The sequence below is a fragment of the Phyllobates terribilis genome, unplaced genomic scaffold, assembly GCF_046119375.1.
Source record: "Phyllobates terribilis strain yellow unplaced genomic scaffold, ASM4611937v1 Scaffold_40__1_contigs__length_11209783, whole genome shotgun sequence".
Classification (NCBI taxonomy): domain Eukaryota; kingdom Metazoa; phylum Chordata; class Amphibia; order Anura; family Dendrobatidae; genus Phyllobates; species Phyllobates terribilis.
This window is the reverse complement of record NW_027362800.1, coordinates 5,588,134-5,613,778: the sequence shown is the minus strand read 5'-3', so window position 1 is coordinate 5,613,778 and position 25,645 is coordinate 5,588,134. Positions and strand designations below refer to the sequence as shown.

Here is a 25,645-nt window from a genome sequence, read left to right as displayed (position 1 = left end):
TCACCTAAATAACTACAGGTGGTGAGATAAGCTGCACAATATAATTGACCTTTCAGTATATTGTTGCACACACACCATCTATTTAGCAAATGCCCTTGTTATCAACAGCAGCCTTTTAAACTCACCTGAGCTAACAGGTATGTGAGCTGGTTACTCTGCTGCGCTTAAAATTTCTTTTTTGGTTTGCTACAATGCCTTTTCTGAAACGTTGTCTCCCTCTGCTGGAACACTGACTTCTTTCATTTAATGCCTGCAGACTATAAAAGAGAAACCAACCCAAAAAGTTTGGTTGATTAGTCTGTGGCATTCTTTTAAACTGTTGCTTATGGCGGTCTCTGTGAGCTTCTCAGTGACATTCAGCCATCCAGGTATCCCGCCTGCAGTAGACGGAATGTGGCAATGGAACGCTGGCTGCGCGTGTCATAATAGGCTCTGAGCCTTTATATACCTGCGCACAGCAGCAGCCACCTTCAGTCTGCTGCTGGACAGCCAGCAGCAGCAGCAGCAGGAGAGGTAATTAATCAGCAACCCTCCTGCTAAGGGTAGACAGCTGCTCGTTCCACCCCCCCCCCGCCTTAATTGGTTCTCCTCCCTTCCAACGGTGTTGAGGCGGGTGGGAACAGCCGGGGGTTGAGCGTACTGTGCTAAAAGAGGTGGAGTTATGCAGATCTAAAACGCGTGGATTGCAGCAGCAGCAAGCCGAAAAGTGCAGGCATGTGAGGGATCTAGAGGTTGACAGCATGTCTTCTTAACGGGAGTCCAGGTGGCCATCTCCACAAATGGACTTTTCAGAATCCTTGGGTGGCACCGTAGTCGGAAACCAATTCTGGTTATCGCTTCTCGGCCTTTTGGCTAAGATCAAGTGTAGTATCTGTTCTTATCAGTTTAATATCTGATACGTCCCCTATCTGGGGACCATATATTAAATGGATTTTTAGAACAGGGAGATGGAAAAAGAGCTTGCTCTGTCCACTCCACGCATTGACCTGGTACCTGGTATTGCAGTATCTCCAGGACCGGTGCACCCCTTCTTTAATGCAGTTTCTAAAATCAGAAAGAATTGAATTCAATGCTTTTTGTTCATTTTGCTTGTTTGTCGGATTTTGGGATGGACTCTTTGGCTTTGCTTTTCTTCTACTCATTGGATTTTTCATGTTAAAAGTTGCAGAAGCCAGATGACAAGCTCATTTTGGGTCAACTTCAGCAACTGTGCATTGCATTGCCATGTAATGTAATGTAATGCAATGCTATCTATCTAGCTCTCCCTCTATACTTCCTTTTGGATAAACAGACATATTAGGCAAGCATTTTGGAGCTTTCACCTAAATAACTACAGGTGGTGAGATAAGCTGCACAATATAATTGACCTTTCAGTATATTGTTGCACACACACCATCTATTTAGCAAATGCCCTTGTTATCAACAGCAGCCTTTTAAACTCACCTGAGCTAACAGGTATGTGAGCTGGTTACTCTGCTGCGCTTAAAATTTCTTTTTTGGTTTGCTACAATGCCTTTTCTGAAACGTTGTCTCCCTCTGCTGGAACACTGACTTCTTTCATTTAATGCCTGCAGACTATAAAAGAGAAACCAACCCAAAAAGTTTGGTTGATTAGTCTGTGGCATTCTTTTAAACTGTTGCTTATGGCGGTCTCTGTGAGCTTCTCAGTGACATTCAGCCATCCAGGTATCCCGCCTGCAGTAGACGGAATGTGGCAATGGAACGCTGGCTGCGCGTGTCATAATAGGCTCTGAGCCTTTATATACCTGCGCACAGCAGCAGCCACCTTCAGTCTGCTGCTGGACAGCCAGCAGCAGCAGCAGGAGAGGTAATTAATCAGCAACCCTCCTGCTAAGGGTAGACAGCTGCTCGTTCCACCCCCCCCCCGCCTTAATTGGTTCTCCTCCCTTCCAACGGTGTTGAGGCGGGTGGGAACAGCCGGGGGTTGAGGGTACTGTGCTAAAAGAGGTGGAGTTATGCAGATCTAAAACGCGTGGATTGCAGCAGCAGCAAGCCGAAAAGTGCAGGCATGTGAGGGATCTAGAGGTTGACAGCATGTCTTCTTAACGGGAGTCCAGGTGGCCATCTCCACAAATGGACTTTTCAGAATCCTTGGGTGGCACCGTAGTCGGAAACCAATTCTGGTTATCGCTTCTCGGCCTTTTGGCTAAGATCAAGTGTAGTATCTGTTCTTATCAGTTTAATATCTGATACGTCCCCTATCTGGGGACCATATATTAAATGGATTTTTAGAACAGGGAGATGGAAAAAGAGCTTGCTCTGTCCACTCCACGCATTGACCTGGTATTGCAGTATCTCCAGGACCGGTGCACCCCTTCTTTAATGCAGTTTCTAAAATCAGAAAGATTGAATTCAATGCTTTTTGTTCATTTTGCTTGTTTGTCGGATTTTGGGATGGACTCTTTGGCTTTGCTTTTCTTCTCCTCATTGGATTTTTCATGTTAAAAGTTGCAGAAGCCAGATGACAAGCTCATTTTGGTTCAACTTCAGCAACTGTGCATTGCATTGCCATGTAATGTAATGTAATGCAATGCTATCTATCTAGCTCTCCCTCTATACTTCCTTTTGGATAAACAGACATATTAGGCAAGCATTTTGGAGCTTTCACCTAAATAACTACAGGTGGTGAGATAAGCTGCACAATATAATTGACCTTTCAGTATATTGTTGCACACACACCATCTATTTAGCAAATGCCCTTGTTATCAACAGCAGCCTTTTAAACTCACCTGAGCTAACAGGTATGTGAGCTGGTTACTCTGCTGCGCTTAAAATTTCTTTTTTGGTTTGCTACAATGCCTTTTCTGAAACGTTGTCTCCCTCTGCTGGAACACTGACTTCTTTCATTTAATGCCTGCAGACTATAAAAGAGAAACCAACCCAAAAAGTTTGGTTGATTAGTCTGTGGCATTCTTTTAAACTGTTGCTTATGGCGGTCTCTGTGAGCTTCTCAGTGACATTCAGCCATCCAGGTATCCCGCCTGCAGTAGACGGAATGTGGCAATGGAACGCTGGCTGCGCGTGTCATAATAGGCTCTGAGCCTTTATATACCTGCGCACAGCAGCAGCCACCTTCAGTCTGCTGCTGGACAGCCAGCAGCAGCAGCAGCAGGAGAGGTAATTAATCAGCAACCCTCCTGCTAAGGGTAGACAGCTGCTCGTTCCACCCCCCCCCCGCCTTAATTGGTTCTCCTCCCTTCCAACGGTGTTGAGGCGGGTGGGAACAGCCGGGGGTTGAGCGTACTGTGCTAAAAGAGGTGGAGTTATGCAGATCTAAAACGCGTGGATTGCAGCAGCAGCAAGCCGAAAAGTGCAGGCATGTGAGGGATCTAGAGGTTGACAGCATGTCTTCTTAACGGGAGTCCAGGTGGCCATCTCCACAAATGGACTTTTCAGAATCCTTGGGTGGCACCGTAGTCGGAAACCAATTCTGGTTATCGCTTCTCGGCCTTTTGGCTAAGATCAAGTGTAGTATCTGTTCTTATCAGTTTAATATCTGATACGTCCCCTATCTGGGGACCATATATTAAATGGATTTTTAGAACAGGGAGATGGAAAAAGAGCTTGCTCTGTCCACTCCACGCATTGACCTGGTACCTGGTATTGCAGTATCTCCAGGACCGGTGCACCCCTTCTTTAATGCAGTTTCTAAAATCAGAAAGAATTGAATTCAATGCTTTTTGTTCATTTTGCTTGTTTGTCGGATTTTGGGATGGACTCTTTGGCTTTGCTTTTCTTCTACTCATTGGATTTTTCATGTTAAAAGTTGCAGAAGCCAGATGACAAGCTCATTTTGGGTCAACTTCAGCAACTGTGCATTGCATTGCCATGTAATGTAATGTAATGCAATGCTATCTATCTAGCTCTCCCTCTATACTTCCTTTTGGATAAACAGACATATTAGGCAAGCATTTTGGAGCTTTCACCTAAATAACTACAGGTGGTGAGATAAGCTGCACAATATAATTGACCTTTCAGTATATTGTTGCACACACACCATCTATTTAGCAAATGCCCTTGTTATCAACAGCAGCCTTTTAAACTCACCTGAGCTAACAGGTATGTGAGCTGGTTACTCTGCTGCGCTTAAAATTTCTTTTTTGGTTTGCTACAATGCCTTTTCTGAAACGTTGTCTCCCTCTGCTGGAACACTGACTTCTTTCATTTAATGCCTGCAGACTATAAAAGAGAAACCAACCCAAAAAGTTTGGTTGATTAGTCTGTGGCATTCTTTTAAACTGTTGCTTATGGCGGTCTCTGTGAGCTTCTCAGTGACATTCAGCCATCCAGGTATCCCGCCTGCAGTAGACGGAATGTGGCAATGGAACGCTGGCTGCGCGTGTCATAATAGGCTCTGAGCCTTTATATACCTGCGCACAGCAGCAGCCACCTTCAGTCTGCTGCTGGACAGCCAGCAGCAGCAGCAGGAGAGGTAATTAATCAGCAACCCTCCTGCTAAGGGTAGACAGCTGCTCGTTCCACCCCCCCCCGCCTTAATTGGTTCTCCTCCCTTCCAACGGTGTTGAGGCGGGTGGGAACAGCCGGGGGTTGAGGGTACTGTGCTAAAAGAGGTGGAGTTATGCAGATCTAAAACGCGTGGATTGCAGCAGCAGCAAGCCGAAAAGTGCAGGCATGTGAGGGATCTAGAGGTTGACAGCATGTCTTCTTAACGGGAGTCCAGGTGGCCATCTCCACAAATGGACTTTTCAGAATCCTTGGGTGGCACCGTAGTCGGAAACCAATTCTGGTTATCGCTTCTCGGCCTTTTGGCTAAGATCAAGTGTAGTATCTGTTCTTATCAGTTTAATATCTGATACGTCCCCTATCTGGGGACCATATATTAAATGGATTTTTAGAACAGGGAGATGGAAAAAGAGCTTGCTCTGTCCACTCCACGCATTGACCTGGTATTGCAGTATCTCCAGGACCGGTGCACCCCTTCTTTAATGCAGTTTCTAAAATCAGAAAGATTGAATTCAATGCTTTTTGTTCATTTTGCTTGTTTGTCGGATTTTGGGATGGACTCTTTGGCTTTGCTTTTCTTCTCCTCATTGGATTTTTCATGTTAAAAGTTGCAGAAGCCAGATGACAAGCTCATTTTGGTTCAACTTCAGCAACTGTGCATTGCATTGCCATGTAATGTAATGTAATGCAATGCTATCTATCTAGCTCTCCCTCTATACTTCCTTTTGGATAAACAGACATATTAGGCAAGCATTTTGGAGCTTTCACCTAAATAACTACAGGTGGTGAGATAAGCTGCACAATATAATTGACCTTTCAGTATATTGTTGCACACACACCATCTATTTAGCAAATGCCCTTGTTATCAACAGCAGCCTTTTAAACTCACCTGAGCTAACAGGTATGTGAGCTGGTTACTCTGCTGCGCTTAAAATTTCTTTTTTGGTTTGCTACAATGCCTTTTCTGAAACGTTGTCTCCCTCTGCTGGAACACTGACTTCTTTCATTTAATGCCTGCAGACTATAAAAGAGAAACCAACCCAAAAAGTTTGGTTGATTAGTCTGTGGCATTCTTTTAAACTGTTGCTTATGGCGGTCTCTGTGAGCTTCTCAGTGACATTCAGCCATCCAGGTATCCCGCCTGCAGTAGACGGAATGTGGCAATGGAACGCTGGCTGCGCGTGTCATAATAGGCTCTGAGCCTTTATATACCTGCACACAGCAGCAGCCACCTTCAGTCTGCTGCTGGACAGCCAGCAGCAGCAGCAGCAGGAGAGGTAATTAATCAGCAACCCTCCTGCTAAGGGTAGACAGCTGCTCGTTCCACCCCCCCCCCCGCCTTAATTGGTTCTCCTCCCTTCCAACGGTGTTGAGGCGGGTGGGAACAGCCGGGGGTTGAGGGTACTGTGCTAAAAGAGGTGGAGTTATGCAGATCTAAAACGCGTGGATTGCAGCAGCAGCAAGCCGAAAAGTGCAGGCATGTGAGGGATCTAGAGGTTGACAGCATGTCTTCTTAACGGGAGTCCAGGTGGCCATCTCCACAAATGGACTTTTCAGAATCCTTGGGTGGCACCGTAGTCGGAAACCAATTCTGGTTATCGCTTCTCGGCCTTTTGGCTAAGATCAAGTGTAGTATCTGTTCTTATCAGTTTAATATCTGATACGTCCCCTATCTGGGGACCATATATTAAATGGATTTTTAGAACAGGGAGATGGAAAAAGAGCTTGCTCTGTCCACTCCACGCATTGACCTGGTATTGCAGTATCTCCAGGACCGGTGCACCCCTTCTTTAATGCAGTTTCTAAAATCAGAAAGAATTGAATTCAATGCTTTTTGTTCATTTTGCTTGTTTGTCGGATTTTGGGATGGACTCTTTGGCTTTGCTTTTCTTCTCCTCATTGGATTTTTCATGTTAAAAGTTGCAGAAGCCAGATGACAAGCTCATTTTGGTTCAACTTCAGCAACTGTGCATTGCATTGCCATGTAATGTAATGTAATGCAATGCTATCTATCTAGCTCTCCCTCTATACTTCCTTTTGGATAAACAGACATATTAGGCAAGCATTTTGGAGCTTTCACCTAAATAACTACAGGTGGTGAGATAAGCTGCACAATATAATTGACCTTTCAGTATATTGTTGCACACACACCATCTATTTAGCAAATGCCCTTGTTATCAACAGCAGCCTTTTAAACTCACCTGAGCTAACAGGTATGTGAGCTGGTTACTCTGCTGCGCTTAAAATTTCTTTTTTGGTTTGCTACAATGCCTTTTCTGAAACGTTGTCTCCCTCTGCTGGAACACTGACTTCTTTCATTTAATGCCTGCAGACTATAAAAGAGAAACCAACCCAAAAAGTTTGGTTGATTAGTCTGTGGCATTCTTTTAAACTGTTGCTTATGGCGGTCTCTGTGAGCTTCTCAGTGACATTCAGCCATCCAGGTATCCCGCCTGCAGTAGACGGAATGTGGCAATGGAACGCTGGCTGCGCGTGTCATAATAGGCTCTGAGCCTTTATATACCTGCGCACAGCAGCAGCCACCTTCAGTCTGCTGCTGGACAGCCAGCAGCAGCAGCAGCAGGAGAGGTAATTAATCAGCAACCCTCCTGCTAAGGGTAGACAGCTGCTCGTTCCACCCCCCCCGCCTTAATTGGTTCTCCTCCCTTCCAACGGTGTTGAGGCGGGTGGGAACAGCCGGGGGTTGAGGGTACTGTGCTAAAAGAGGTGGAGTTATGCAGATCTAAAACGCGTGGATTGCAGCAGCAGCAAGCCGAAAAGTGCAGGCATGTGAGGGATCTAGAGGTTGACAGCATGTCTTCTTAACGGGAGTCCAGGTGGCCATCTCCACAAATGGACTTTTCAGAATCCTTGGGTTGCACCGTAGTCGGAAACCAATTCTGGTTATCGCTTCTCGGCCTTTTGGCTAAGATCAAGTGTAGTATCTGTTCTTATCAGTTTAATATCTGATACGTCCCCTATCTGGGGACCATATATTAAATGGATTTTTAGAACAGGGAGATGGAAAAAGAGCTTGCTCTGTCCACTCCACGCATTGACCTGGTATTGCAGTATCTCCAGGACCGGTGCACCCCTTCTTTAATGCAGTTTCTAAAATCAGAAAGAATTGAATTCAATGCTTTTTGTTCATTTTGCTTGTTTGTCGGATTTTGGGATGGACTCTTTGGCTTTGCTTTTCTTCTCCTCATTGGATTTTTCATGTTAAAAGTTGCAGAAGCCAGATGACAAGCTCATTTTGGTTCAACTTCAGCAACTGTGCATTGCATTGCCATGTAATGTAATGTAATGCAACGCTATCTATCTAGCTCTCCCTCTATACTTCCTTTTGGATAAACAGACATATTAGGCAAGCATTTTGGAGCTTTCACCTAAATAACTACAGGTGGTGAGATAAGCTGCACAATATAATTGACCTTTCAGTATATTGTTGCACACACACCATCTATTTAGCAAATGCCCTTGTTATCAACAGCAGCCTTTTAAACTCACCTGAGCTAACAGGTATGTGAGCTGGTTACTCTGCTGCGCTTAAAATTTCTTTTTTGGTTTGCTACAATGCCTTTTCTGAAACGTTGTCTCCCTCTGCTGGAACACTGACTTCTTTCATTTAATGCCTGCAGACTATAAAAGAGAAACCAACCCAAAAAGTTTGGTTGATTAGTCTGTGGCATTCTTTTAAACTGTTGTTTATGGCGGTCTCTGTGAGCTTCTCAGTGACATTCAGCCATCCAGGTATCCCGCCTGCAGTAGACGGAATGTGGCAATGGAACGCTGGCTGCGTGTGTCATAATAGGCTCTGAGCCTTTATATACCTGCGCACAGCAGCAGCCACCTTCAGTCTGCTGCTGGACAGCCAGCAGCAGCAGCAGCAGGAGAGGTAATTAATCAGCAACCCTCCTGCTAAGGGTAGACAGCTGCTCGTTCCACCCCCCCCGCCTTAATTGGTTCTCCTCCCTTCCAACGGTGTTGAGGCGGGTGGGAACAGCCGGGGGTTGAGGGTACTGTGCTAAAAGAGGTGGAGTTATGCAGATCTAAAACGCGTGGATTGCAGCAGCAGCAAGCCGAAAAGTGCAGGCATGTGAGGGATCTAGAGGTTGACAGCATGTCTTCTTAACGGGAGTCCAGGTGGCCATCTCCACAAATGGACTTTTCAGAATCCTTGGGTGGCACCGTAGTCGGAAACCAATTCTGGTTATCGCTTCTCGGCCTTTTGGCTAAGATCAAGTGTAGTATCTGTTCTTATCAGTTTAATATCTGATACGTCCCCTATCTGGGGACCATATATTAAATGGATTTTTAGAACAGGGAGATGGAAAAAGAGCTTGCTCTGTCCACTCCACGCATTGACCTGGTATTGCAGTATCTCCAGGACCGGTGCACCCCTTCTTTAATGCAGTTTCTAAAATCAGAAAGAATTGAATTCAATGCTTTTTGTTCATTTTGCTTGTTTGTCGGATTTTGGGATGGACTCTTTGGCTTTGCTTTTCTTCTCCTCATTGGATTTTTCATGTTAAAAGTTGCAGAAGCCAGATGACAAGCTCATTTTGGTTCAACTTCAGCAACTGTGCATTGCATTGCCATGTAATGTAATGTAATGCAATGCTATCTATCTAGCTCTCCCTCTATACTTCCTTTTGGATAAACAGACATATTAGGCAAGCATTTTGGAGCTTTCACCTAAATAACTACAGGTGGTGAGATAAGCTGCACAATATAATTGACCTTTCAGTATATTGTTGCACACACACCATCTATTTAGCAAATGCCCTTGTTATCAACAGCAGACTTTTAAACTCACCTGAGCTAACAGGTATGTGAGCTGGTTACTCTGCTGCGCTTAAAATTTCTTTTTTGGTTTGCTACAATGCCTTTTCTGAAACGTTGTCTCCCTCTGCTGGAACACTGACTTCTTTCATTTAATGCCTGCAGACTATAAAAGATAAACCAACCCAAAAAGTTTGGTTGATTAGTCTGTGGCATTCTTTTAAACTGTTGCTTATGGCGGTCTCTGTGAGCTTCTCAGTGACATTCAGCCATCCAGGTATCCCGCCTGCAGTAGACGGAATGTGGCAATGGAACGCTGGCTGCGCGTGTCATAATAGGCTCTGAGCCTTTATATACCTGCGCACAGCAGCAGCCACCTTCAGTCTGCTGCTGGACAGCCAGCAGCAGCAGCAGCAGGAGAGGTAATTAATCAGCAACCCTCCTGCTAAGGGTAGACAGCTGCTCGTTCCACCCCCCCCCCGCCTTAATTGGTTCTCCTCCCTTCCAACGGTGTTGAGGCGGGTGGGAACAGCCGGGGGTTGAGGGTACTGTGCTAAAAGAGGTGGAGTTATGCAGATCTAAAACGCGTGGATTGCAGAAGCAGCAAGCCGAAAAGTGCAGGCATGTGAGGGATCTAGAGGTTGACAGCATGTCTTCTTAACGGGAGTCCAGGTGGCCATCTCCACAAATGGACTTTTCAGAATCCTTGGGTGGCACCGTAGTCGGAAACCAATTCTGGTTATCGCTTCTCGGCCTTTTGGCTAAGATCAAGTGTAGTATCTGTTCTTATCAGTTTAATATCTGATACGTCCCCTATCTGGGGACCATATATTAAATGGATTTTTAGAACAGGGAGATGGAAAAAGAGCTTGCTCTGTCCACTCCACGCATTGACCTGGTATTGCAGTATCTCCAGGACCGGTGCACCCCTTCTTTAATGCAGTTTCTAAAATCAGAAAGAATTGAATTCAATGCTTTTTGTTCATTTTGCTTGTTTGTCGGATTTTGGGATGGACTCTTTGGCTTTGCTTTTCTTCTCCTCATTGGATTTTTCATGTTAAAAGTTGCAGAAGCCAGATGACAAGCTCATTTTGGTTCAACTTCAGCAACTGTGCATTGCATTGCCATGTAATGTAATGTAATGCAATGCTATCTATCTAGCTCTCCCTCTATACTTCCTTTTGGATAAAAAGACATATTAGGCAAGCATTTTGGAGCTTTCACCTAAATAACTACAGGTGGTGAGATAAGCTGCACAATATAATTGACCTTTCAGTATATTGTTGCACACACACCATCTATTTAGCAAATGCCCTTGTTATCAACAGCAGACTTTTAAACTCACCTGAGCTAACAGGTATGTGAGCTGGTTACTCTGCTGCGCTTAAAATTTCTTTTTTGGTTTGCTACAATGCCTTTTCTGAAACGTTGTCTCCCTCTGCTGGAACACTGACTTCTTTCATTTAATGCCTGCAGACTATAAAAGAGAAACCAACCCAAAAAGTTTGGTTGATTAGTCTGTGGCATTCTTTTAAACTGTTGCTTATGGCGGTCTCTGTGAGCTTCTCAGTGACATTCAGCCATCCAGGTATCCCGCCTGCAGTAGACGGAATGTGGCAATGGAACGCTGGCTGCGCGTGTCATAATAGGCTCTGAGCCTTTATATACCTGCGCACAGCAGCAGCCACCTTCAGTCTGCTGCTGGACAGCCAGCAGCAGCAGCAGCAGGAGAGGTAATTAATCAGCAACCCTCCTGCTAAGGGTAGACAGCTGCCCGTTCCACCCCCCCCCGCCTTAATTGGTTCTCCTCCCTTCCAACGGTGTTGAGGCGGGTGGGAACAGCCGGGGGTTGAGGGTACTGTGCTAAAAGAGGTGGAGTTATGCAGATCTAAAACGCGTGGATTGCAGCAGCAGCAAGCCGAAAAGTGCAGGCATGTGAGGGATCTAGAGGTTGACAGCATGTCTTCTTAACGGGAGTCCAGGTGGCCATCTCCACAAATGGACTTTTCAGAATCCTTGGGTGGCACCGTAGTCGGAAACCAATTCTGGTTATCGCTTCTCGGCCTTTTGGCTAAGATCAAGTGTAGTATCTGTTCTTATCAGTTTAATATCTGATACGTCCCCTATCTGGGGACCATATATTAAATGGATTTTTAGAACAGGGAGATGGAAAAAGAGCTTGCTCTGTCCACTCCACGCATTGACCTGGTATTGCAGTATCTCCAGGACCGGTGCACCCCTTCTTTAATGCAGTTTCTAAAATCAGAAAGAATTGAATTCAATGCTTTTTGTTCATTTTGCTTGTTTGTCGGATTTTGGGATGGACTCTTTGGCTTTGCTTTTCTTCTCCTCATTGGATTTTTCATGTTAAAAGTTGCAGAAGCCAGATGACAAGCTCATTTTGGTTCAACTTCAGCAACTGTGCATTGCATTGCCATGTAATGTAATGTAATGCAATGCTATCTATCTAGCTCTCCCTCTATACTTCCTTTTGGATAAACAGACATATTAGGCAAGCATTTTGGAGCTTTCACCTAAATAACTACAGGTGGTGAGATAAGCTGCACAATATAATTGACCTTTCAGTATATTGTTGCACACACACCATCTATTTAGCAAATGCCCTTGTTATCAACAGCAGCCTTTTAAACTCACCTGAGCTAACAGGTATGTGAGCTGGTTACTCTGCTGCACTTAAAATTTCTTTTTTGGTTTGCTACAATGCCTTTTCTGAAACGTTGTCTCCCTCTGCTGGAACACTGACTTCTTTCATTTAATGCCTGCAGACTATAAAAGAGAAACCAACCCAAAAAGTTTGGTTGATTAGTCTGTGGCATTCTTTTAAACTGTTGCTTATGGCGGTCTCTGTGAGCTTCTCAGTGACATTCAGCCATCCAGGTATCCCGCCTGCAGTAGACGGAATGTGGCAATGGAACGCTGGCTGCGCGTGTCATAATAGGCTCTGAGCCTTTATATACCTGCGCACAGCAGCAGCCACCTTCAGTCTGCTGCTGGACAGCCAGCAGCAGCAGCAGCAGGAGAGGTAATTAATCAGCAACCCTCCTGCTAAGGGTAGACAGCTGCTCGTTCCACCCCCCCCCCCGCCTTAATTGGTTCTCCTCCCTTCCAACGGTGTTGAGGCGGGTGGGAACAGCCGGGGGTTGAGGGTACTGTGCTAAAAGAGGTGGAGTTATGCAGATCTAAAACGCGTGGATTGCAGCAGCAGCAAGCCGAAAAGTGCAGGCATGTGAGGGATCTAGAGGTTGACAGCATGTCTTCTTAACGGGAGTCCAGGTGGCCATCTCCACAAATGGACTTTTCAGAATCCTTGGGTGGCACCGTAGTCGGAAACCAATTCTGGTTATCGCTTCTCGGCCTTTTGGCTAAGATCAAGTGTAGTATCTGTTCTTATCAGTTTAATATCTGATACGTCCCCTATCTGGGGACCATATATTAAATGGATTTTTAGAACAGGGAGATGGAAAAAGAGCTTGCTCTGTCCACTCCACGCATTGACCTGGTATTGCAGTATCTCCAGGACCGGTGCACCCCTTCTTTAATGCAGTTTCTAAAATCAGAAAGAATTGAATTCAATGCTTTTTGTTCATTTTGCTTGTTTGTCGGATTTTGGGATGGACTCTTTGGCTTTGCTTTTCTTCTCCTCATTGGATTTTTCATGTTAAAAGTTGCAGAAGCCAGATGACAAGCTCATTTTGGTTCAACTTCAGCAACTGTGCATTGCATTGCCATGTAATGTAATGTAATGCAATGCTATCTATCTAGCTCTCCCTCTATACTTCCTTTTGGATAAACAGACATATTAGGCAAGCATTTTGGAGCTTTCACCTAAATAACTACAGGTGGTGAGATAAGCTGCACAATATAATTGACCTTTCAGTATATTGTTGCACACACACCATCTATTTAGCAAATGCCCTTGTTATCAACAGCAGCCTTTTAAACTCACCTGAGCTAACAGGTATGTGAGCTGGTTACTCTGCTGCGCTTAAAATTTCTTTTTTGGTTTGCTACAATGCCTTTTCTGAAACGTTGTCTCCCTCTGCTGGAACACTGACTTCTTTCATTTAATGCCTGCAGACTATAAAAGAGAAACCAACCCAAAAAGTTTGGTTGATTAGTCTGTGGCATTCTTTTAAACTGTTGCTTATGGCGGTCTCTGTGAGCTTCTCAGTGACATTCAGCCATCCAGGTATCCCGCCTGCAGTAGACGGAATGTGGCAATGGAACGCTGGCTGCGCGTGTCATAATAGGCTCTGAGCCTTTATATACCTGCGCACAGCAGCAGCCACCTTCAGTCTGCTGCTGGACAGCCAGCAGCAGCAGCAGCAGGAGAGGTAATTAATCAGCAACCCTCCTGCTAAGGGTAGACAGCTGCTCGTTCCACCCCCCCCCCCCCCCGCCTTAATTGGTTCTCCTCCCTTCCAACGGTGTTGATGCGGGTGGGAACAGCCGGGGGTTGAGGGTACTGTGCTAAAAGAGGTGGAGTTATGCAGATCTAAAACGCGTGGATTGCAGCAGCAGCAAGCCGAAAAGTGCAGGCATGTGAGGGATCTAGAGGTTGACAGCATGTCTTCTTAACGGGAGTCCAGGTGGCCATCTCCACAAATGGACTTTTCAGAATCCTTGGGTGGCACCGTAGTCGGAAACCAATTCTGGTTATCGCTTCTCGGCCTTTTGGCTAAGATCAAGTGTAGTATCTGTTCTTATCAGTTTAATATCTGATACGTCCCCTATCTGGGGACCATATATTAAATGGATTTTTAGAACAGGGAGATGGAAAAAGAGCTTGCTCTGTCCACTCCACGCATTGACCTGGTATTGCAGTATCTCCAGGACCGGTGCACCCCTTCTTTAATGCAGTTTCTAAAATCAGAAAGAATTGAATTCAATGCTTTTTGTTCATTTTGCTTTTTTGTCGGATTTTGGGATGGACTCTTTGGCTTTGCTTTTCTTCTCCTCATTGGATTTTTCATGTTAAAAGTTGCAGAAGCCAGATGACAAGCTCATTTTGGTTCAACTTCAGCAACTGTGCATTGCATTGCCATGTAATGTAATGTAATGCAATGCTACCTATCTAGCTCTCCCTCTATACTTCCTTTTGGATAAACAAACATATTAGGCAAGCATTTTGGAGCTTTCACCTAAATAACTACAGGTGGTGAGATAAGCTGCACAATATAATTGACCTTTCAGTATATTGTTGCACACACACCATCTATTTAGCAAATGCCCTTGTTATCAACAGCAGCCTTTTAAACTCACCTGAGCTAACAGGTATGTGAGCTGGTTACTCTGCTGCGCTTAAAATTTCTTTTTTGGTTTGCTACAATGCCTTTTCTGAAACGTTGTCTCCCTCTGCTGGAACACTGACTTCTTTCATTTAATGCCTGCAGACTATAAAAGAGAAACCAACCGAAAAAGTTTGGTTGATTAGTCTGTGGCATTCTTTTAAACTGTTGCTTATGGCGGTCTCTGTGAGCTTCTCAGTGACATTCAGCCATCCAGGTATCCCGCCTGCAGTAGACGGAATGTGGCAATGGAACGCTGGCTGCGCGTGTCATAATAGGCTCTGAGCCTTTATATACCTGCGCACAGCAGCAGCCACCTTCAGTCTGCTGCTGGACAGCCAGCAGCAGCAGCAGCAGGAGAGGTAATTAATCAGCAACCCTCCTGCTAAGGGTAGACAGCTGCTCGTTCCACCCCCCCCCCGCCTTAATTGGTTCTCCTCCCTTCCAACGGTGTTGAGGCGGGTGGGAACAGCCGGGGGTTGAGGGTACTGTGCTAAAAGAGGTGGAGTTATGCAGATCTAAAACGCGTGGATTGCAGCAGCAGCAAGCCGAAAAGTGCAGGCATGTGAGGGATCTAGAGGTTGACAGCATGTCTTCTTAACGAGAGTCCAGGTGGCCATCTCCACAAATGGACTTTTCAGAATCCTTGGGTGGCACCGTAGTCGGAAACCAATTCTGGTTATCGCTTCTCGGCCTTTTGGCTAAGATCAAGTGTAGTATCTGTTCTTATCAGTTTAATATCTGATACGTCCCCTATCTGGGGACCATATATTAAATGGATTTTTAGAACAGGGAGATGGAAAAAGAGCTTGCTCTGTCCACTCCACGCATTGACCTGGTATTGCAGTATCTCCAGGACCGGTGCACCCCTTCTTTAATGCAGTTTCTAAAATCAGAAAGAATTGAATTCAATGCTTTTTGTTCATTTTGCTTGTTTGTCGGATTTTGGGATGGACTCTTTGGCTTTGCTTTTCTTCTCCTCATTGGATTTTTCATGTTAAAAGTTGCAGAAGCCAGATGACAAGCTCATTTTGGTTCAACTTCAGCAACTGTGCATTGCATTGCCATGTAATGTAATGTAATGCAATGCTATCAATCTAGCTCTCCCTCTATACTTCCTTTTGGATAAACAGACATATTAGGCAAGCATTTTGGAGCTTTCACCTAAATAACTACAGGTGGTGAGATAAGCTGCACAATATAATTGACCTTTCAGCATATTGTTGCACACACACCATCTATTTAGCAAATGCCCTTGTTATCAACAGCAGCCTTTTAAACTCACCTGAGCTAACAGGTATGTGAGCTGGTTACTCTGCTGCGCTTAAAATTTCTTTTTTGGTTTGCTACAATGCCTTTTCTGAAACGTTGTCTCCCTCTGCTGGAACACTGACTTCTTTCATTTAATGCCTGCAGACTATAAAAGAGAAACCAACCCAAAAAGTTTGGTTGATTAGTCTGTGGCATTCTTTTAAACTGTTGCTTATGGCGGTCTCTGTGAGCTTCTCAGTGACATTCAGCCATCCAGGTATCCCGCCTGCAGTAGACGGAATGTGGCAATGGAACGCCGGCTGCGCGTGTCATAATAGGCTCTGAGCCTTTATATACCTGCGCACAGCAGCAGCCACCTTCAGTCTGCTGCTGGACAGCCAGCAGCAGCAGCAGCAGGAGAGGTAATTAATCAGCAACCCTCCTGCTAAGGGTAGACAGCTGCTCGTTCCACCCCCCCCCCCCCGCCTTAATTGGTTCTCCTCCCTTCCAACGGTGTTGATGCGGGTGGGAACAGCCGGGGGTTGAGGGTACTGTGCTAAAAGAGGTGGAGTTATGCAGATCTAAAACGCGTGGATTGCAGCAGCAGCAAGCCGAAAAGTGCAGGCATGTGAGGGATCTAGAGGTTGACAGCATGTCTTCTTAACGGGAGTCCAGGTGGCCATCTCCACAAATGGACTTTTCAGAATCCTTGGGTGGCACCGTAGTCGGAAACCAATTCTGGTTATCGCTTCTCGGCCTTTTGGCTAAGATCAAGTGTAGTATCTGTTCTTATCAGTTTAATATCTGATACGTCCCCTATCTGGGGACCATATATTAAATGGATTTTTAGAACAGGGAGATGGAAAAAGAGCTTGCTCTGTCCACTCCACGCATTGACCTGGTATTGCAGTATCTCCAGGACCGGTGCACCCCTCCTTTAATGCAGTTTCTAAAATCAGAAAGAATTGAATTCAATGCTTTTTGTTCATTTTGCTTGTTTGTCGGATTTTGGGATGGACTCTTTGGCTTTGCTTTTCTTCTCCTCATTGGATTTTTCATGTTAAAAGTTGCAGAAGCCAGATGACAAGCTCATTTTGGTTCAACTTCAGCAACTGTGCATTGCATTGCCATGTAATGTAATGTAATGCAATGCTATCTATCTAGCTCTCCCTCTATACTTCCTTTTGGATAAACAGACATATTAGGCAAGCATTTTGGAGCTTTCACCTAAATAACTACAGGTGGTGAGATAAGCTGCACAATATAATTGACCTTTCAGTATATTGTTGCACACACACCATCTATTTAGCAAATGCCCTTGTTATCAACAGCAGCCTTTTAAACTCACCTGAGCTAACAGGTATGTGAGCTGGTTACTCTGCTGCGCTTAAAATTTCTTTTTTGGTTTGCTACAATGCCTTTTCTGAAACGTTGTCTCCCTCTGCTGGAACACTGACTTCTTTCATTTAATGCCTGCAGACTATAAAAGAGAAACCAACCCAAAAAGTTTGGTTGATTAGTCTGTGGCATTCTTTTAAACTGTTGCTTATGGCGGTCTCTGTGAGCTTCTCAGTGACATTCAGCCATCCAGGTATCCCGCCTGCAGTAGACGGAATGTGGCAATGGAACGCTGGCTGCGCGTGTCATAATAGGCTCTGAGCCTTTATATACCTGCGCACAGCAGCAGCCACCTTCAGTCTGCTGCTGGACAGCCAGCAGCAGCAGCAGCAGGAGAGGTAATTAATCAGCAACCCTCCTGCTAAGGGTAGACAGCTGCTCGTTCCACCCCCCCCCCCGCCTTAATTGGTTCTCCTCCCTTCCAACGGTGTTGAGGCGGGTGGGAACAGCCGGGGGTTGAGGGTACTGTGCTAAAAGAGGTGGAGTTATGCAGATCTAAAACGCGTGGATTGCAGCAGCAGCAAGCCGAAAAGTGCAGGCATGTGAGGGATCCAGAGGTTGACAGCATGTCTTCTTAACGGGAGTCCAGGTGGCCATCTCCACAAATGGACTTTTCAGAATCCTTGGGTTGCACCGTAGTCGGAAACCAATTCTGGTTATCGCTTCTCGGCCTTTTGGCTAAGATCAAGTGTAGTATCTGTTCTTATCAGTTTAATATCTGATACGTCCCCTATCTGGGGACCATATATTAAATGGATTTTTAGAACAGGGAGATGGAAAAAGAGCTTGCTCTGTCCACTCCACGCATTGACCTGGTATTGCAGTATCTCCAGGTCCGGTGCACCCCTTCTTTAATGCAGTTTCTAAAATCAGAAAGAATTGAATTCAATGCTTTTTGTTCATTTTGCTTGTTTGTCGGATTTTGGGATGGACTCTTTGGCTTTGCTTTTCTTCTCCTCATTGGATTTTTCATGTTAAAAGTTGCAGAAGCCAGATGACAAGCTCATTTTGGTTCAACTTCAGCAACTGTGCATTGCATTGCCATGTAATGTAATGTAATGCAATGCTATCTATCTAGCTCTCCCTCTATACTTCCTTTTGGATAAACAGACATATTAGGCAAGCATTTTGGAGCTTTCACCTAAATAACTACAGGTGGTGAGATAAGCTGCACAATATAATTGACCTTTCAGTATATTGTTGCACACACACCATCTATTTAGCAAATGCCCTTGTTATCAACAGCAGCCTTTTAAACTCACCTGAGCTAACAGGTATGTGAGCTGGTTACTCTGCTGCGCTTAAAATTTCTTTTTTGGTTTGCTACAATGCCTTTTCTGAAACGTTGTCTCCCTCTGCTGGAACACTGACTTCTTTCATTTAATGCCTGCAGACTATAAAAGAGAAACCAACCCAAAAAGTTTGGTTGATTAGTCTGTGGCATTCTTTTAAACTGTTGCTTATGGCGGTCTCTGTGAGCTTCTCAGTGACATTCAGCCATCCAGGTATCCCGCCTGCAGTAGACGGAATGTGGCAATGGAACGCTGGCTGCGCGTGTCATAATAGGCTCTGAGCCTTTATATACCTGCGCACAGCAGCAGCCACCTTCAGTCTGCTGCTGGACAGCCAGCAGCAGCAGCAGCAGGAGAGGTAATTAATCAGCAACCCTCCTGCTAAGGGTAGACAGCTGCTCGTTCCACCCCCCCCCGCCTTAATTGGTTCTCCTCCCTTCCAACGGTGTTGAGGCGGGTGGGAACAGCCGGGGGTTGAGGGTACTGTGCTAAAAGAGGTGGAGTTATGCAGATCTAAAACGCGTGGATTGCAGCAGCAGCAAGCCGAAAAGTGCAGGCATGTGAGGGATCTAGAGGTTGACAGCATGTCTTCTTAACGGGAGTCCAGGTGGCCATCTCCACAAATGGACTTTTCAGAATCCTTGGGTGGCACCGTAGTCGGAAACCAATTCTGGTTATCGCTTCTCGGCCTTTTGGCTAAGATCAAGTGTAGTATCTGTTCTTATCAGTTTAATATCTGATACGTCCCCTATCTGGGGACCATATATTAAATGGATTTTTAGAACAGGGAGATGGAAAAAGAGCTTGCTCTGTCCACTCCACGCATTGACCTGGTATTGCAGTATCTCCAGGACCGGTGCACCCCTTCTTTAATGCAGTTTCTAAAATCAGAAAGAATTGAATTCAATGCTTTTTGTTCATTTTGCTTGTTTGTCGGATTTTGGGATGGACTCTTTGGCTTTGCTTTTCTTCTCCTCATTGGATTTTTCATGTTAAAAGTTGCAGAAGCCAGATGACAAGCTCATTTTGGTTCAACTTCAGCAACTGTGCATTGCATTGCCATGTAATGTAATGTAATGCAATGCTATCTATCTAGCTCTCCCTCTATACTTCCTTTTGGATAAACAGACATATTAGGCAAGCATTTTGGAGCTTTCACCTAAATAACTACAGGTGGTGAGATAAGCTGCACAATATAATTGACCTTTCAGTATATTGTTGCACACACACCATCTATTTAGCAAATGCCCTTGTTATCAACAGCAGCCTTTTAAACTCACCTGAGCTAACAGGTATGTGAGCTGGTTACTCTGCTGCGCTTAAAATTTCTTTTTTGGTTTGCTACAATGCCTTTTCTGAAACGTTGTCTCCCTCTGCTGGAACACTGACTTCTTTCATTTAATGCCTGCAGACTATAAAAGAGAAACCAACCCAAAAAGTTTGGTTGATTAGTCTGTGGCATTCTTTTAAACTGTTGCTTATGGCGGTCTCTGTGAGCTTCTCATTGACATTCAGCCATCCAGGTATCCCGCCTGCAGTAGACGGAATGTGGCAATGGAACGCTGGCTGCGCGTGTCATAATAGGCTCTGAGCCTTTATATACCTGCGCACAGCAGCAGCCACCTTCAGTCTGCTGCTGGACAGCCAGCAGCAGCAGCAGCAGGAGAGGTAATTAATCAGCAACCCTCCTGCTAAGGGTAGACAGCTGCTCGTTCCACCCCCCCCCCGCCTTAATTGGTTCTCCTCCCTTCCAACGGTGTTGAGGCGGGTGGGAACAGCCGGGGGTTGAGGGTACTGTGCTAAAAGAGGTGGAGTTATGCAGATCTAAAACGCGTGGATTGCAGCAGCAGCAAGCCGAAAAGTGCAGGCATGTGAGGGATCTAGAGGTTGACAGCATGTCTTCTTAACGGGAGTCCAGGTGGCCATCTCCACAAATGGACTTTTCAGAATCCTTGGGTGGCACCGTAGTCGGAAACCAATTCTGGTTATCGCTTCTCGGCCTTTTGGCTAAGATCAAGTGTAGTATCTGTTCTTATCAGTTTAATATCTGATACGTCCCCTATCTGGGGACCATATATTAAATGGATTTTTAGAACAGGGAGATGGAAAAAGAGCTTGCTCTGTCCACTCCACGCATTGACCTGGTATTGCAGTATCTCCAGGTCCGGTGCACCCCTTCTTTAATGCAGTTTCTAAAATCAGAAAGAATTGAATTCAATGCTTTTTGTTCATTTTGCTTGTTTGTCGGATTTTGGGATGGACTCTTTGGCTTTGCTTTTCTTCTCCTCATTGGATTTTTCATGTTAAAAGTTGCAGAAGCCAGATGACAAGCTCATTTTGGTTCAACTTCAGCAACTGTGCATTGCATTGCCATGTAATGTAATGTAATGCAATGCTATCTATCTAGCTCTCCCTCTATACTTCCTTTTGGATAAACAGACATATTAGGCAAGCATTTTGGAGCTTTCACCTAAATAACTACAGGTGGTGAGATAAGCTGCACAATATAATTGACCTTTCAGTATATTGTTGCACACACACCATCTATTTAGCAAATGCCCTTGTTATCAACAGCAGCCTTTTAAACTCACCTGAGCTAACAGGTATGTGAGCTGGTTACTCTGCTGCGCTTAAAATTTCTTTTTTGGTTTGCTACAATGCCTTTTCTGAAACGTTGTCTCCCTCTGCTGGAACACTGACTTCTTTCATTTAATGCCTGCAGACTATAAAAGAGAAACCAACCCAAAAAGTTTGGTTGATTAGTCTGTGGCATTCTTTTAAACTGTTGCTTATGGCGGTCTCTGTGAGCTTCTCAGTGACATTCAGCCATCCAGGTATCCCGCCTGCAGTAGACGGAATGTGGCAATGGAACGCTGGCTGCGCGTGTCATAATAGGCTCTGAGCCTTTATATACCTGCGCACAGCAGCAGCCACCTTCAGTCTGCTGCTGGACAGCCAGCAGCAGCAGCAGCAGGAGAGGTAATTAATCAGCAACCCTCCTGCTAAGGGTAGACAGCTGCTCGTTCCACCCCCCCCCGCCTTAATTGGTTCTCCTCCCTTCCAACGGTGTTGAGGCGGGTGGGAACAGCCGGGGGTTGAGGGTACTGTGCTAAAAGAGGTGGAGTTATGCAGATCTAAAACGCGTGGATTGCAGCAGCAGCAAGCCGAAAAGTGCAGGCATGTGAGGGATCTAGAGGTTGACAGCATGTCTTCTTAACGGGAGTCCAGGTGGCCATCTCCACAAATGGACTTTTCAGAATCCTTGGGTGGCACCGTAGTCGGAAACCAATTCTGGTTATCGCTTCTCGGCCTTTTGGCTAAGATCAAGTGTAGTATCTGTTCTTATCAGTTTAATATCTGATACGTCCCCTATCTGGGGACCATATATTAAATGGATTTTTAGAACAGGGAGATGGAAAAAGAGCTTGCTCTGTCCACTCCACGCATTGACCTGGTATTGCAGTATCTCCAGGACCGGTGCACCCCTTCTTTAATGCAGTTTCTAAAATCAGAAAGAATTGAATTCAATGCTTTTTGTTCATTTTGCTTGTTTGTCGGATTTTGGGATGGACTCTTTGGCTTTGCTTTTCTTCTCCTCATTGGATTTTTCATGTTAAAAGTTGCAGAAGCCAGATGACAAGCTCATTTTGGTTCAACTTCAGCAACTGTGCATTGCATTGCCATGTAATGTAATGTAATGCAATGCTATCTATCTAGCTCTCCCTCTATACTTCCTTTTGGATAAACAGACATATTAGGCAAGCATTTTGGAGCTTTCACCTAAATAACTACAGGTGGTGAGATAAGCTGCACAATATAATTGACCTTTCAGTATATTGTTGCACACACACCATCTATTTAGCAAATGCCCTTGTTATCAACAGCAGCCTTTTAAACTCACCTGAGCTAACAGGTATGTGAGCTGGTTACTCTGCTGCGCTTAAAATTTCTTTTTTGGTTTGCTACAATGCCTTTTCTGAAACGTTGTCTCCCTCTGCTGGAACACTGACTTCTTTCATTTAATGCCTGCAGACTATAAAAGAGAAACCAACCCAAAAAGTTTGGTTGATTAGTCTGTGGCATTCTTTTAAACTGTTGCTTATGGCGGTCTCTGTGAGCTTCTCATTGACATTCAGCCATCCAGGTATCCCGCCTGCAGTAGACGGAATGTGGCAATGGAACGCTGGCTGCGCGTGTCATAATAGGCTCTGAGCCTTTATATACCTGCGCACAGCAGCAGCCACCTTCAGTCTGCTGCTGGACAGCCAGCAGCAGCAGCAGCAGGAGAGGTAATTAATCAGCAACCCTCCTGCTAAGGGTAGACAGCTGCTCGTTCCACCCCCCCCCCGCCTTAATTGGTTCTCCTCCCTTCCAACGGTGTTGAGGCGGGTGGGAACAGCCGGGGGTTGAGGGTACTGTGCTAAAAGAGGTGGAGTTATGCAGATCTAAAACGCGTGGATTGCAGCAGCAGCAAGCCGAAAAGTGCAGGCATGTGAGGGATCTAGAGGTTGACAGCATGTCTTCTTAACGGGAGTCCAGGTGGCCATCTCCACAAATGGACTTTTCAGAATCCTTGGGTGGCACCGTAGTCGGAAACCAATTCTGGTTATCGCTTCTCGGCCTTTTGGCTAAGATCAAGTGTAGTATCTGTTCTTATCAGTTTAATATCTGATACGTCCCCTATCTGGGGACCATATATTAAATGGATTTTTAGAACAGGGAGATGGAAAAAGAGCTTGCTCTGTCCACTCCACGCATTGACCTGGTATTGCAGTATCTCCAGGACCGGTGCACCCCTTCTTTAATGCAGTTTCTAAAATCAGAAAGAATTGAATTCAATGCTTTTTGTTCATTTTGCTTGTTTGTCGGATTTTGGGATGGACTCTTTGGCTTTGCTTTTCTTCTCCTCATTGGATTTTTCATGTTAAAAGTTGCAGAAGCCAGATGACAAGCTCATTTTGGTTCAACTTCAGCAACTGTGCATTGCATTGCCATGTAATGTAATGTAATGCAATGCTATCTATCTAGCTCTCCCTCTATACTTCCTTTTGGATAAACAGACATATTAGGCAAGCATTTTGGAGCTTTCACCTAAATAACTACAGGTGGTGAGATAAGCTGCACAATATAATTGACCTTTCAGTATATTGTTGCACACACACCATCTATTTAGCAAATGCCCTTGTTATCAACAGCAGCCTTTTAAACTCACCTGAGCTAACAGGTATGTGAGCTGGTTACTCTGCTGCGCTTAAAATTTCTTTTTTGGTTTGCTACAATGCCTTTTCTGAAACGTTGTCTCCCTCTGCTGGAACACTGACTTCTTTCATTTAATGCCTGCAGACTATAAAAGAGAAACCAACCCAAAAAGTTTGGTTGATTAGTCTGTGGCATTCTTTTAAACTGTTGCTTATGGCGGTCTCTGTGAGCTTCTCAGTGACATTCAGCCATCCAGGTATCCCGCCTGCAGTAGACGGAATGTGGCAATGGAACGCTGGCTGCGCGTGTCATAATAGGCTCTGAGCCTTTATATACCTGCGCACAGCAGCAGCCACCTTCAGTCTGCTGCTGGACAGCCAGCAGCAGCAGCAGCAGGAGAGGTAATTAATCAGCAACCCTCCTGCTAAGGGTAGACAGCTGCTCATTCCACCCCCCCCCCCCCCGCCTTAATTGGTTCTCCTCCCTTCCAACGGTGTTGAGGCGGGTGGGAACAGCCGGGGGTTGAGGGTACTGTGCTAAAAGAGGTGGAGTTATGCAGATCTAAAACGCGTGGATTGCAGCAGCAGCAAGCCGAAAAGTGCAGGCATGTGAGGGATCTAGATGTTGACAGCATGTCTTTTTAACGGGAGTCCAGGTGGCCATCTCCACAAATGGACTTTTCAGAATCCTTGGGTGGCACCGTAGTCGGAAACCAATTCTGGTTATCGCTTCTCGGCCTTTTGGCTAAGATCAAGTGTAGTATCTGTTCTTATCAGTTTAATATCTGATACGTCCCCTATCTGGGGACCATATATTAAATGGATTTTTAGAACAGGGAGATGGAAAAAGAGCTTGCTCTGTCCACTCCACGCATTGACCTGGTATTGCAGTATCTCCAGGACCGGTGCACCCCTTCTTTAATGCAGTTTCTAAAATCAGAAAGAATTGAATTCAATGCTTTTTGTTCATTTTGCTTGTTTGTCGGATTTTGGGATGGACTCTTTGGCTTTGCTTTTCTTCTCCTCATTGGATTTTTCATGTTAAAAGTTGCAGAAGCCAGATGACAAGCTCATTTTGGTTCAACTTCAGCAACTGTGCATTGCATTGCCATGTAATGTAATGTAATGCAATGCTATCTATCTAGCTCTCCCTCTATACTTCCTTTTGGATAAACAGACATATTAGGCAAGCATTTTGGAGCTTTCACCTAAATAACTACAGGTGGTGAGATAAGCTGCACAATATAATTGACCTTTCAGTATATTGTTGCACACACACCATCTATTTAGCAAATGCCCTTGTTATCAACAGCAGCCTTTTAAACTCACCTGAGCTAACAGGTATGTGAGCTGGTTACTCTGCTGCGCTTAAAATTTCTTTTTTGGTTTGCTACAATGCCTTTTCTGAAACGTTGTCTCCCTCTGCTGGAACACTGACTTCTTTCATTTAATGCCTGCAGACTATAAAAGAGAAACCAACCCAAAAAGTTTGGTTGATTAGTCTGTGGCATTCTTTTAAACTGTTGCTTATGGCGGTCTCTGTGAGCTTCTCAGTGACATTCAGCCATCCAGGTATCCCGCCTGCAGTAGACGGAATGTGGCAATGGAACGCTGGCTGCGCGTGTCATAATAGGCTCTGAGCCTTTATATACCTGCGCACAGCAGCAGCCACCTTCAGTCTGCTGCTGGACAGCCAGCAGCAGCAGCAGCAGGAGAGGTAATTAATCAGCAACCCTCCTGCTAAGGGTAGACAGCTGCTCGTTCCACCCCCCCCCCCCGCCTTAATTGGTTCTCCTCCCTTCCAACGGTGTTGAGGCGGGTGGGAACAGCCGGGGGTTGAGGGTACTGTGCTAAAAGAGGTGGAGTTATGCAGATCTAAAACGCGTGGATTGCAGCAGCAGCAAGCCGAAAAGTGCAGGCATGTGAG

At 45.2% G+C, this 25,645-nt stretch overlaps 19 non-coding genes across 19 annotated transcripts; all 19 read left to right on the top strand.

Moving 5' to 3' along the window:
- Positions 1-832: 832 nt before the first annotated feature.
- On the top strand, positions 833-1,030 carry LOC141185595 (U2 spliceosomal RNA). The gene has a single exon (XR_012260243.1). It is a non-coding gene; the product is annotated as a U2 spliceosomal RNA (small nuclear RNA).
- A 1,117-nt stretch (positions 1,031-2,147) lies between these two features.
- Positions 2,148-2,338, top strand: LOC141188059 (U2 spliceosomal RNA). Its single transcript, XR_012262186.1, has one exon. It is a non-coding gene; the product is annotated as a U2 spliceosomal RNA (small nuclear RNA).
- A 1,119-nt stretch (positions 2,339-3,457) lies between these two features.
- LOC141185594 (U2 spliceosomal RNA) lies at positions 3,458-3,655 on the top strand. Its single transcript, XR_012260242.1, has one exon. It is a non-coding gene; the product is annotated as a U2 spliceosomal RNA (small nuclear RNA).
- A 1,116-nt stretch (positions 3,656-4,771) lies between these two features.
- On the top strand, positions 4,772-4,962 carry LOC141188057 (U2 spliceosomal RNA). The gene has a single exon (XR_012262185.1). It is a non-coding gene; the product is annotated as a U2 spliceosomal RNA (small nuclear RNA).
- A 1,120-nt stretch (positions 4,963-6,082) lies between these two features.
- On the top strand, positions 6,083-6,273 carry LOC141188056 (U2 spliceosomal RNA). The gene has a single exon (XR_012262184.1). It is a non-coding gene; the product is annotated as a U2 spliceosomal RNA (small nuclear RNA).
- A 1,118-nt stretch (positions 6,274-7,391) lies between these two features.
- On the top strand, positions 7,392-7,582 carry LOC141188055 (U2 spliceosomal RNA). The gene has a single exon (XR_012262183.1). It is a non-coding gene; the product is annotated as a U2 spliceosomal RNA (small nuclear RNA).
- A 1,118-nt stretch (positions 7,583-8,700) lies between these two features.
- LOC141188054 (U2 spliceosomal RNA) lies at positions 8,701-8,891 on the top strand. The gene has a single exon (XR_012262182.1). It is a non-coding gene; the product is annotated as a U2 spliceosomal RNA (small nuclear RNA).
- A 1,120-nt stretch (positions 8,892-10,011) lies between these two features.
- LOC141188053 (U2 spliceosomal RNA) lies at positions 10,012-10,202 on the top strand. The gene has a single exon (XR_012262181.1). It is a non-coding gene; the product is annotated as a U2 spliceosomal RNA (small nuclear RNA).
- Positions 10,203-11,321: 1,119 nt separating this feature from the next.
- LOC141188052 (U2 spliceosomal RNA) lies at positions 11,322-11,512 on the top strand. Its single transcript, XR_012262180.1, has one exon. It is a non-coding gene; the product is annotated as a U2 spliceosomal RNA (small nuclear RNA).
- Positions 11,513-12,633: 1,121 nt separating this feature from the next.
- Positions 12,634-12,824, top strand: LOC141188051 (U2 spliceosomal RNA). The gene has a single exon (XR_012262179.1). It is a non-coding gene; the product is annotated as a U2 spliceosomal RNA (small nuclear RNA).
- Positions 12,825-13,949: 1,125 nt separating this feature from the next.
- LOC141188049 (U2 spliceosomal RNA) lies at positions 13,950-14,140 on the top strand. Its single transcript, XR_012262177.1, has one exon. It is a non-coding gene; the product is annotated as a U2 spliceosomal RNA (small nuclear RNA).
- Positions 14,141-15,260: 1,120 nt separating this feature from the next.
- Positions 15,261-15,451, top strand: LOC141188048 (U2 spliceosomal RNA). Its single transcript, XR_012262176.1, has one exon. It is a non-coding gene; the product is annotated as a U2 spliceosomal RNA (small nuclear RNA).
- A 1,123-nt stretch (positions 15,452-16,574) lies between these two features.
- LOC141191374 (U2 spliceosomal RNA) lies at positions 16,575-16,765 on the top strand. Its single transcript, XR_012265371.1, has one exon. It is a non-coding gene; the product is annotated as a U2 spliceosomal RNA (small nuclear RNA).
- Positions 16,766-17,886: 1,121 nt separating this feature from the next.
- LOC141187179 (U2 spliceosomal RNA) lies at positions 17,887-18,077 on the top strand. The gene has a single exon (XR_012261389.1). It is a non-coding gene; the product is annotated as a U2 spliceosomal RNA (small nuclear RNA).
- A 1,119-nt stretch (positions 18,078-19,196) lies between these two features.
- LOC141188046 (U2 spliceosomal RNA) lies at positions 19,197-19,387 on the top strand. Its single transcript, XR_012262175.1, has one exon. It is a non-coding gene; the product is annotated as a U2 spliceosomal RNA (small nuclear RNA).
- A 1,120-nt stretch (positions 19,388-20,507) lies between these two features.
- Positions 20,508-20,698, top strand: LOC141187167 (U2 spliceosomal RNA). Its single transcript, XR_012261378.1, has one exon. It is a non-coding gene; the product is annotated as a U2 spliceosomal RNA (small nuclear RNA).
- A 1,119-nt stretch (positions 20,699-21,817) lies between these two features.
- Positions 21,818-22,008, top strand: LOC141188045 (U2 spliceosomal RNA). Its single transcript, XR_012262174.1, has one exon. It is a non-coding gene; the product is annotated as a U2 spliceosomal RNA (small nuclear RNA).
- Positions 22,009-23,128: 1,120 nt separating this feature from the next.
- Positions 23,129-23,319, top strand: LOC141188044 (U2 spliceosomal RNA). The gene has a single exon (XR_012262173.1). It is a non-coding gene; the product is annotated as a U2 spliceosomal RNA (small nuclear RNA).
- A 1,124-nt stretch (positions 23,320-24,443) lies between these two features.
- On the top strand, positions 24,444-24,634 carry LOC141188043 (U2 spliceosomal RNA). The gene has a single exon (XR_012262172.1). It is a non-coding gene; the product is annotated as a U2 spliceosomal RNA (small nuclear RNA).
- The last annotated feature ends 1,011 nt before the right edge of the window (positions 24,635-25,645 follow it).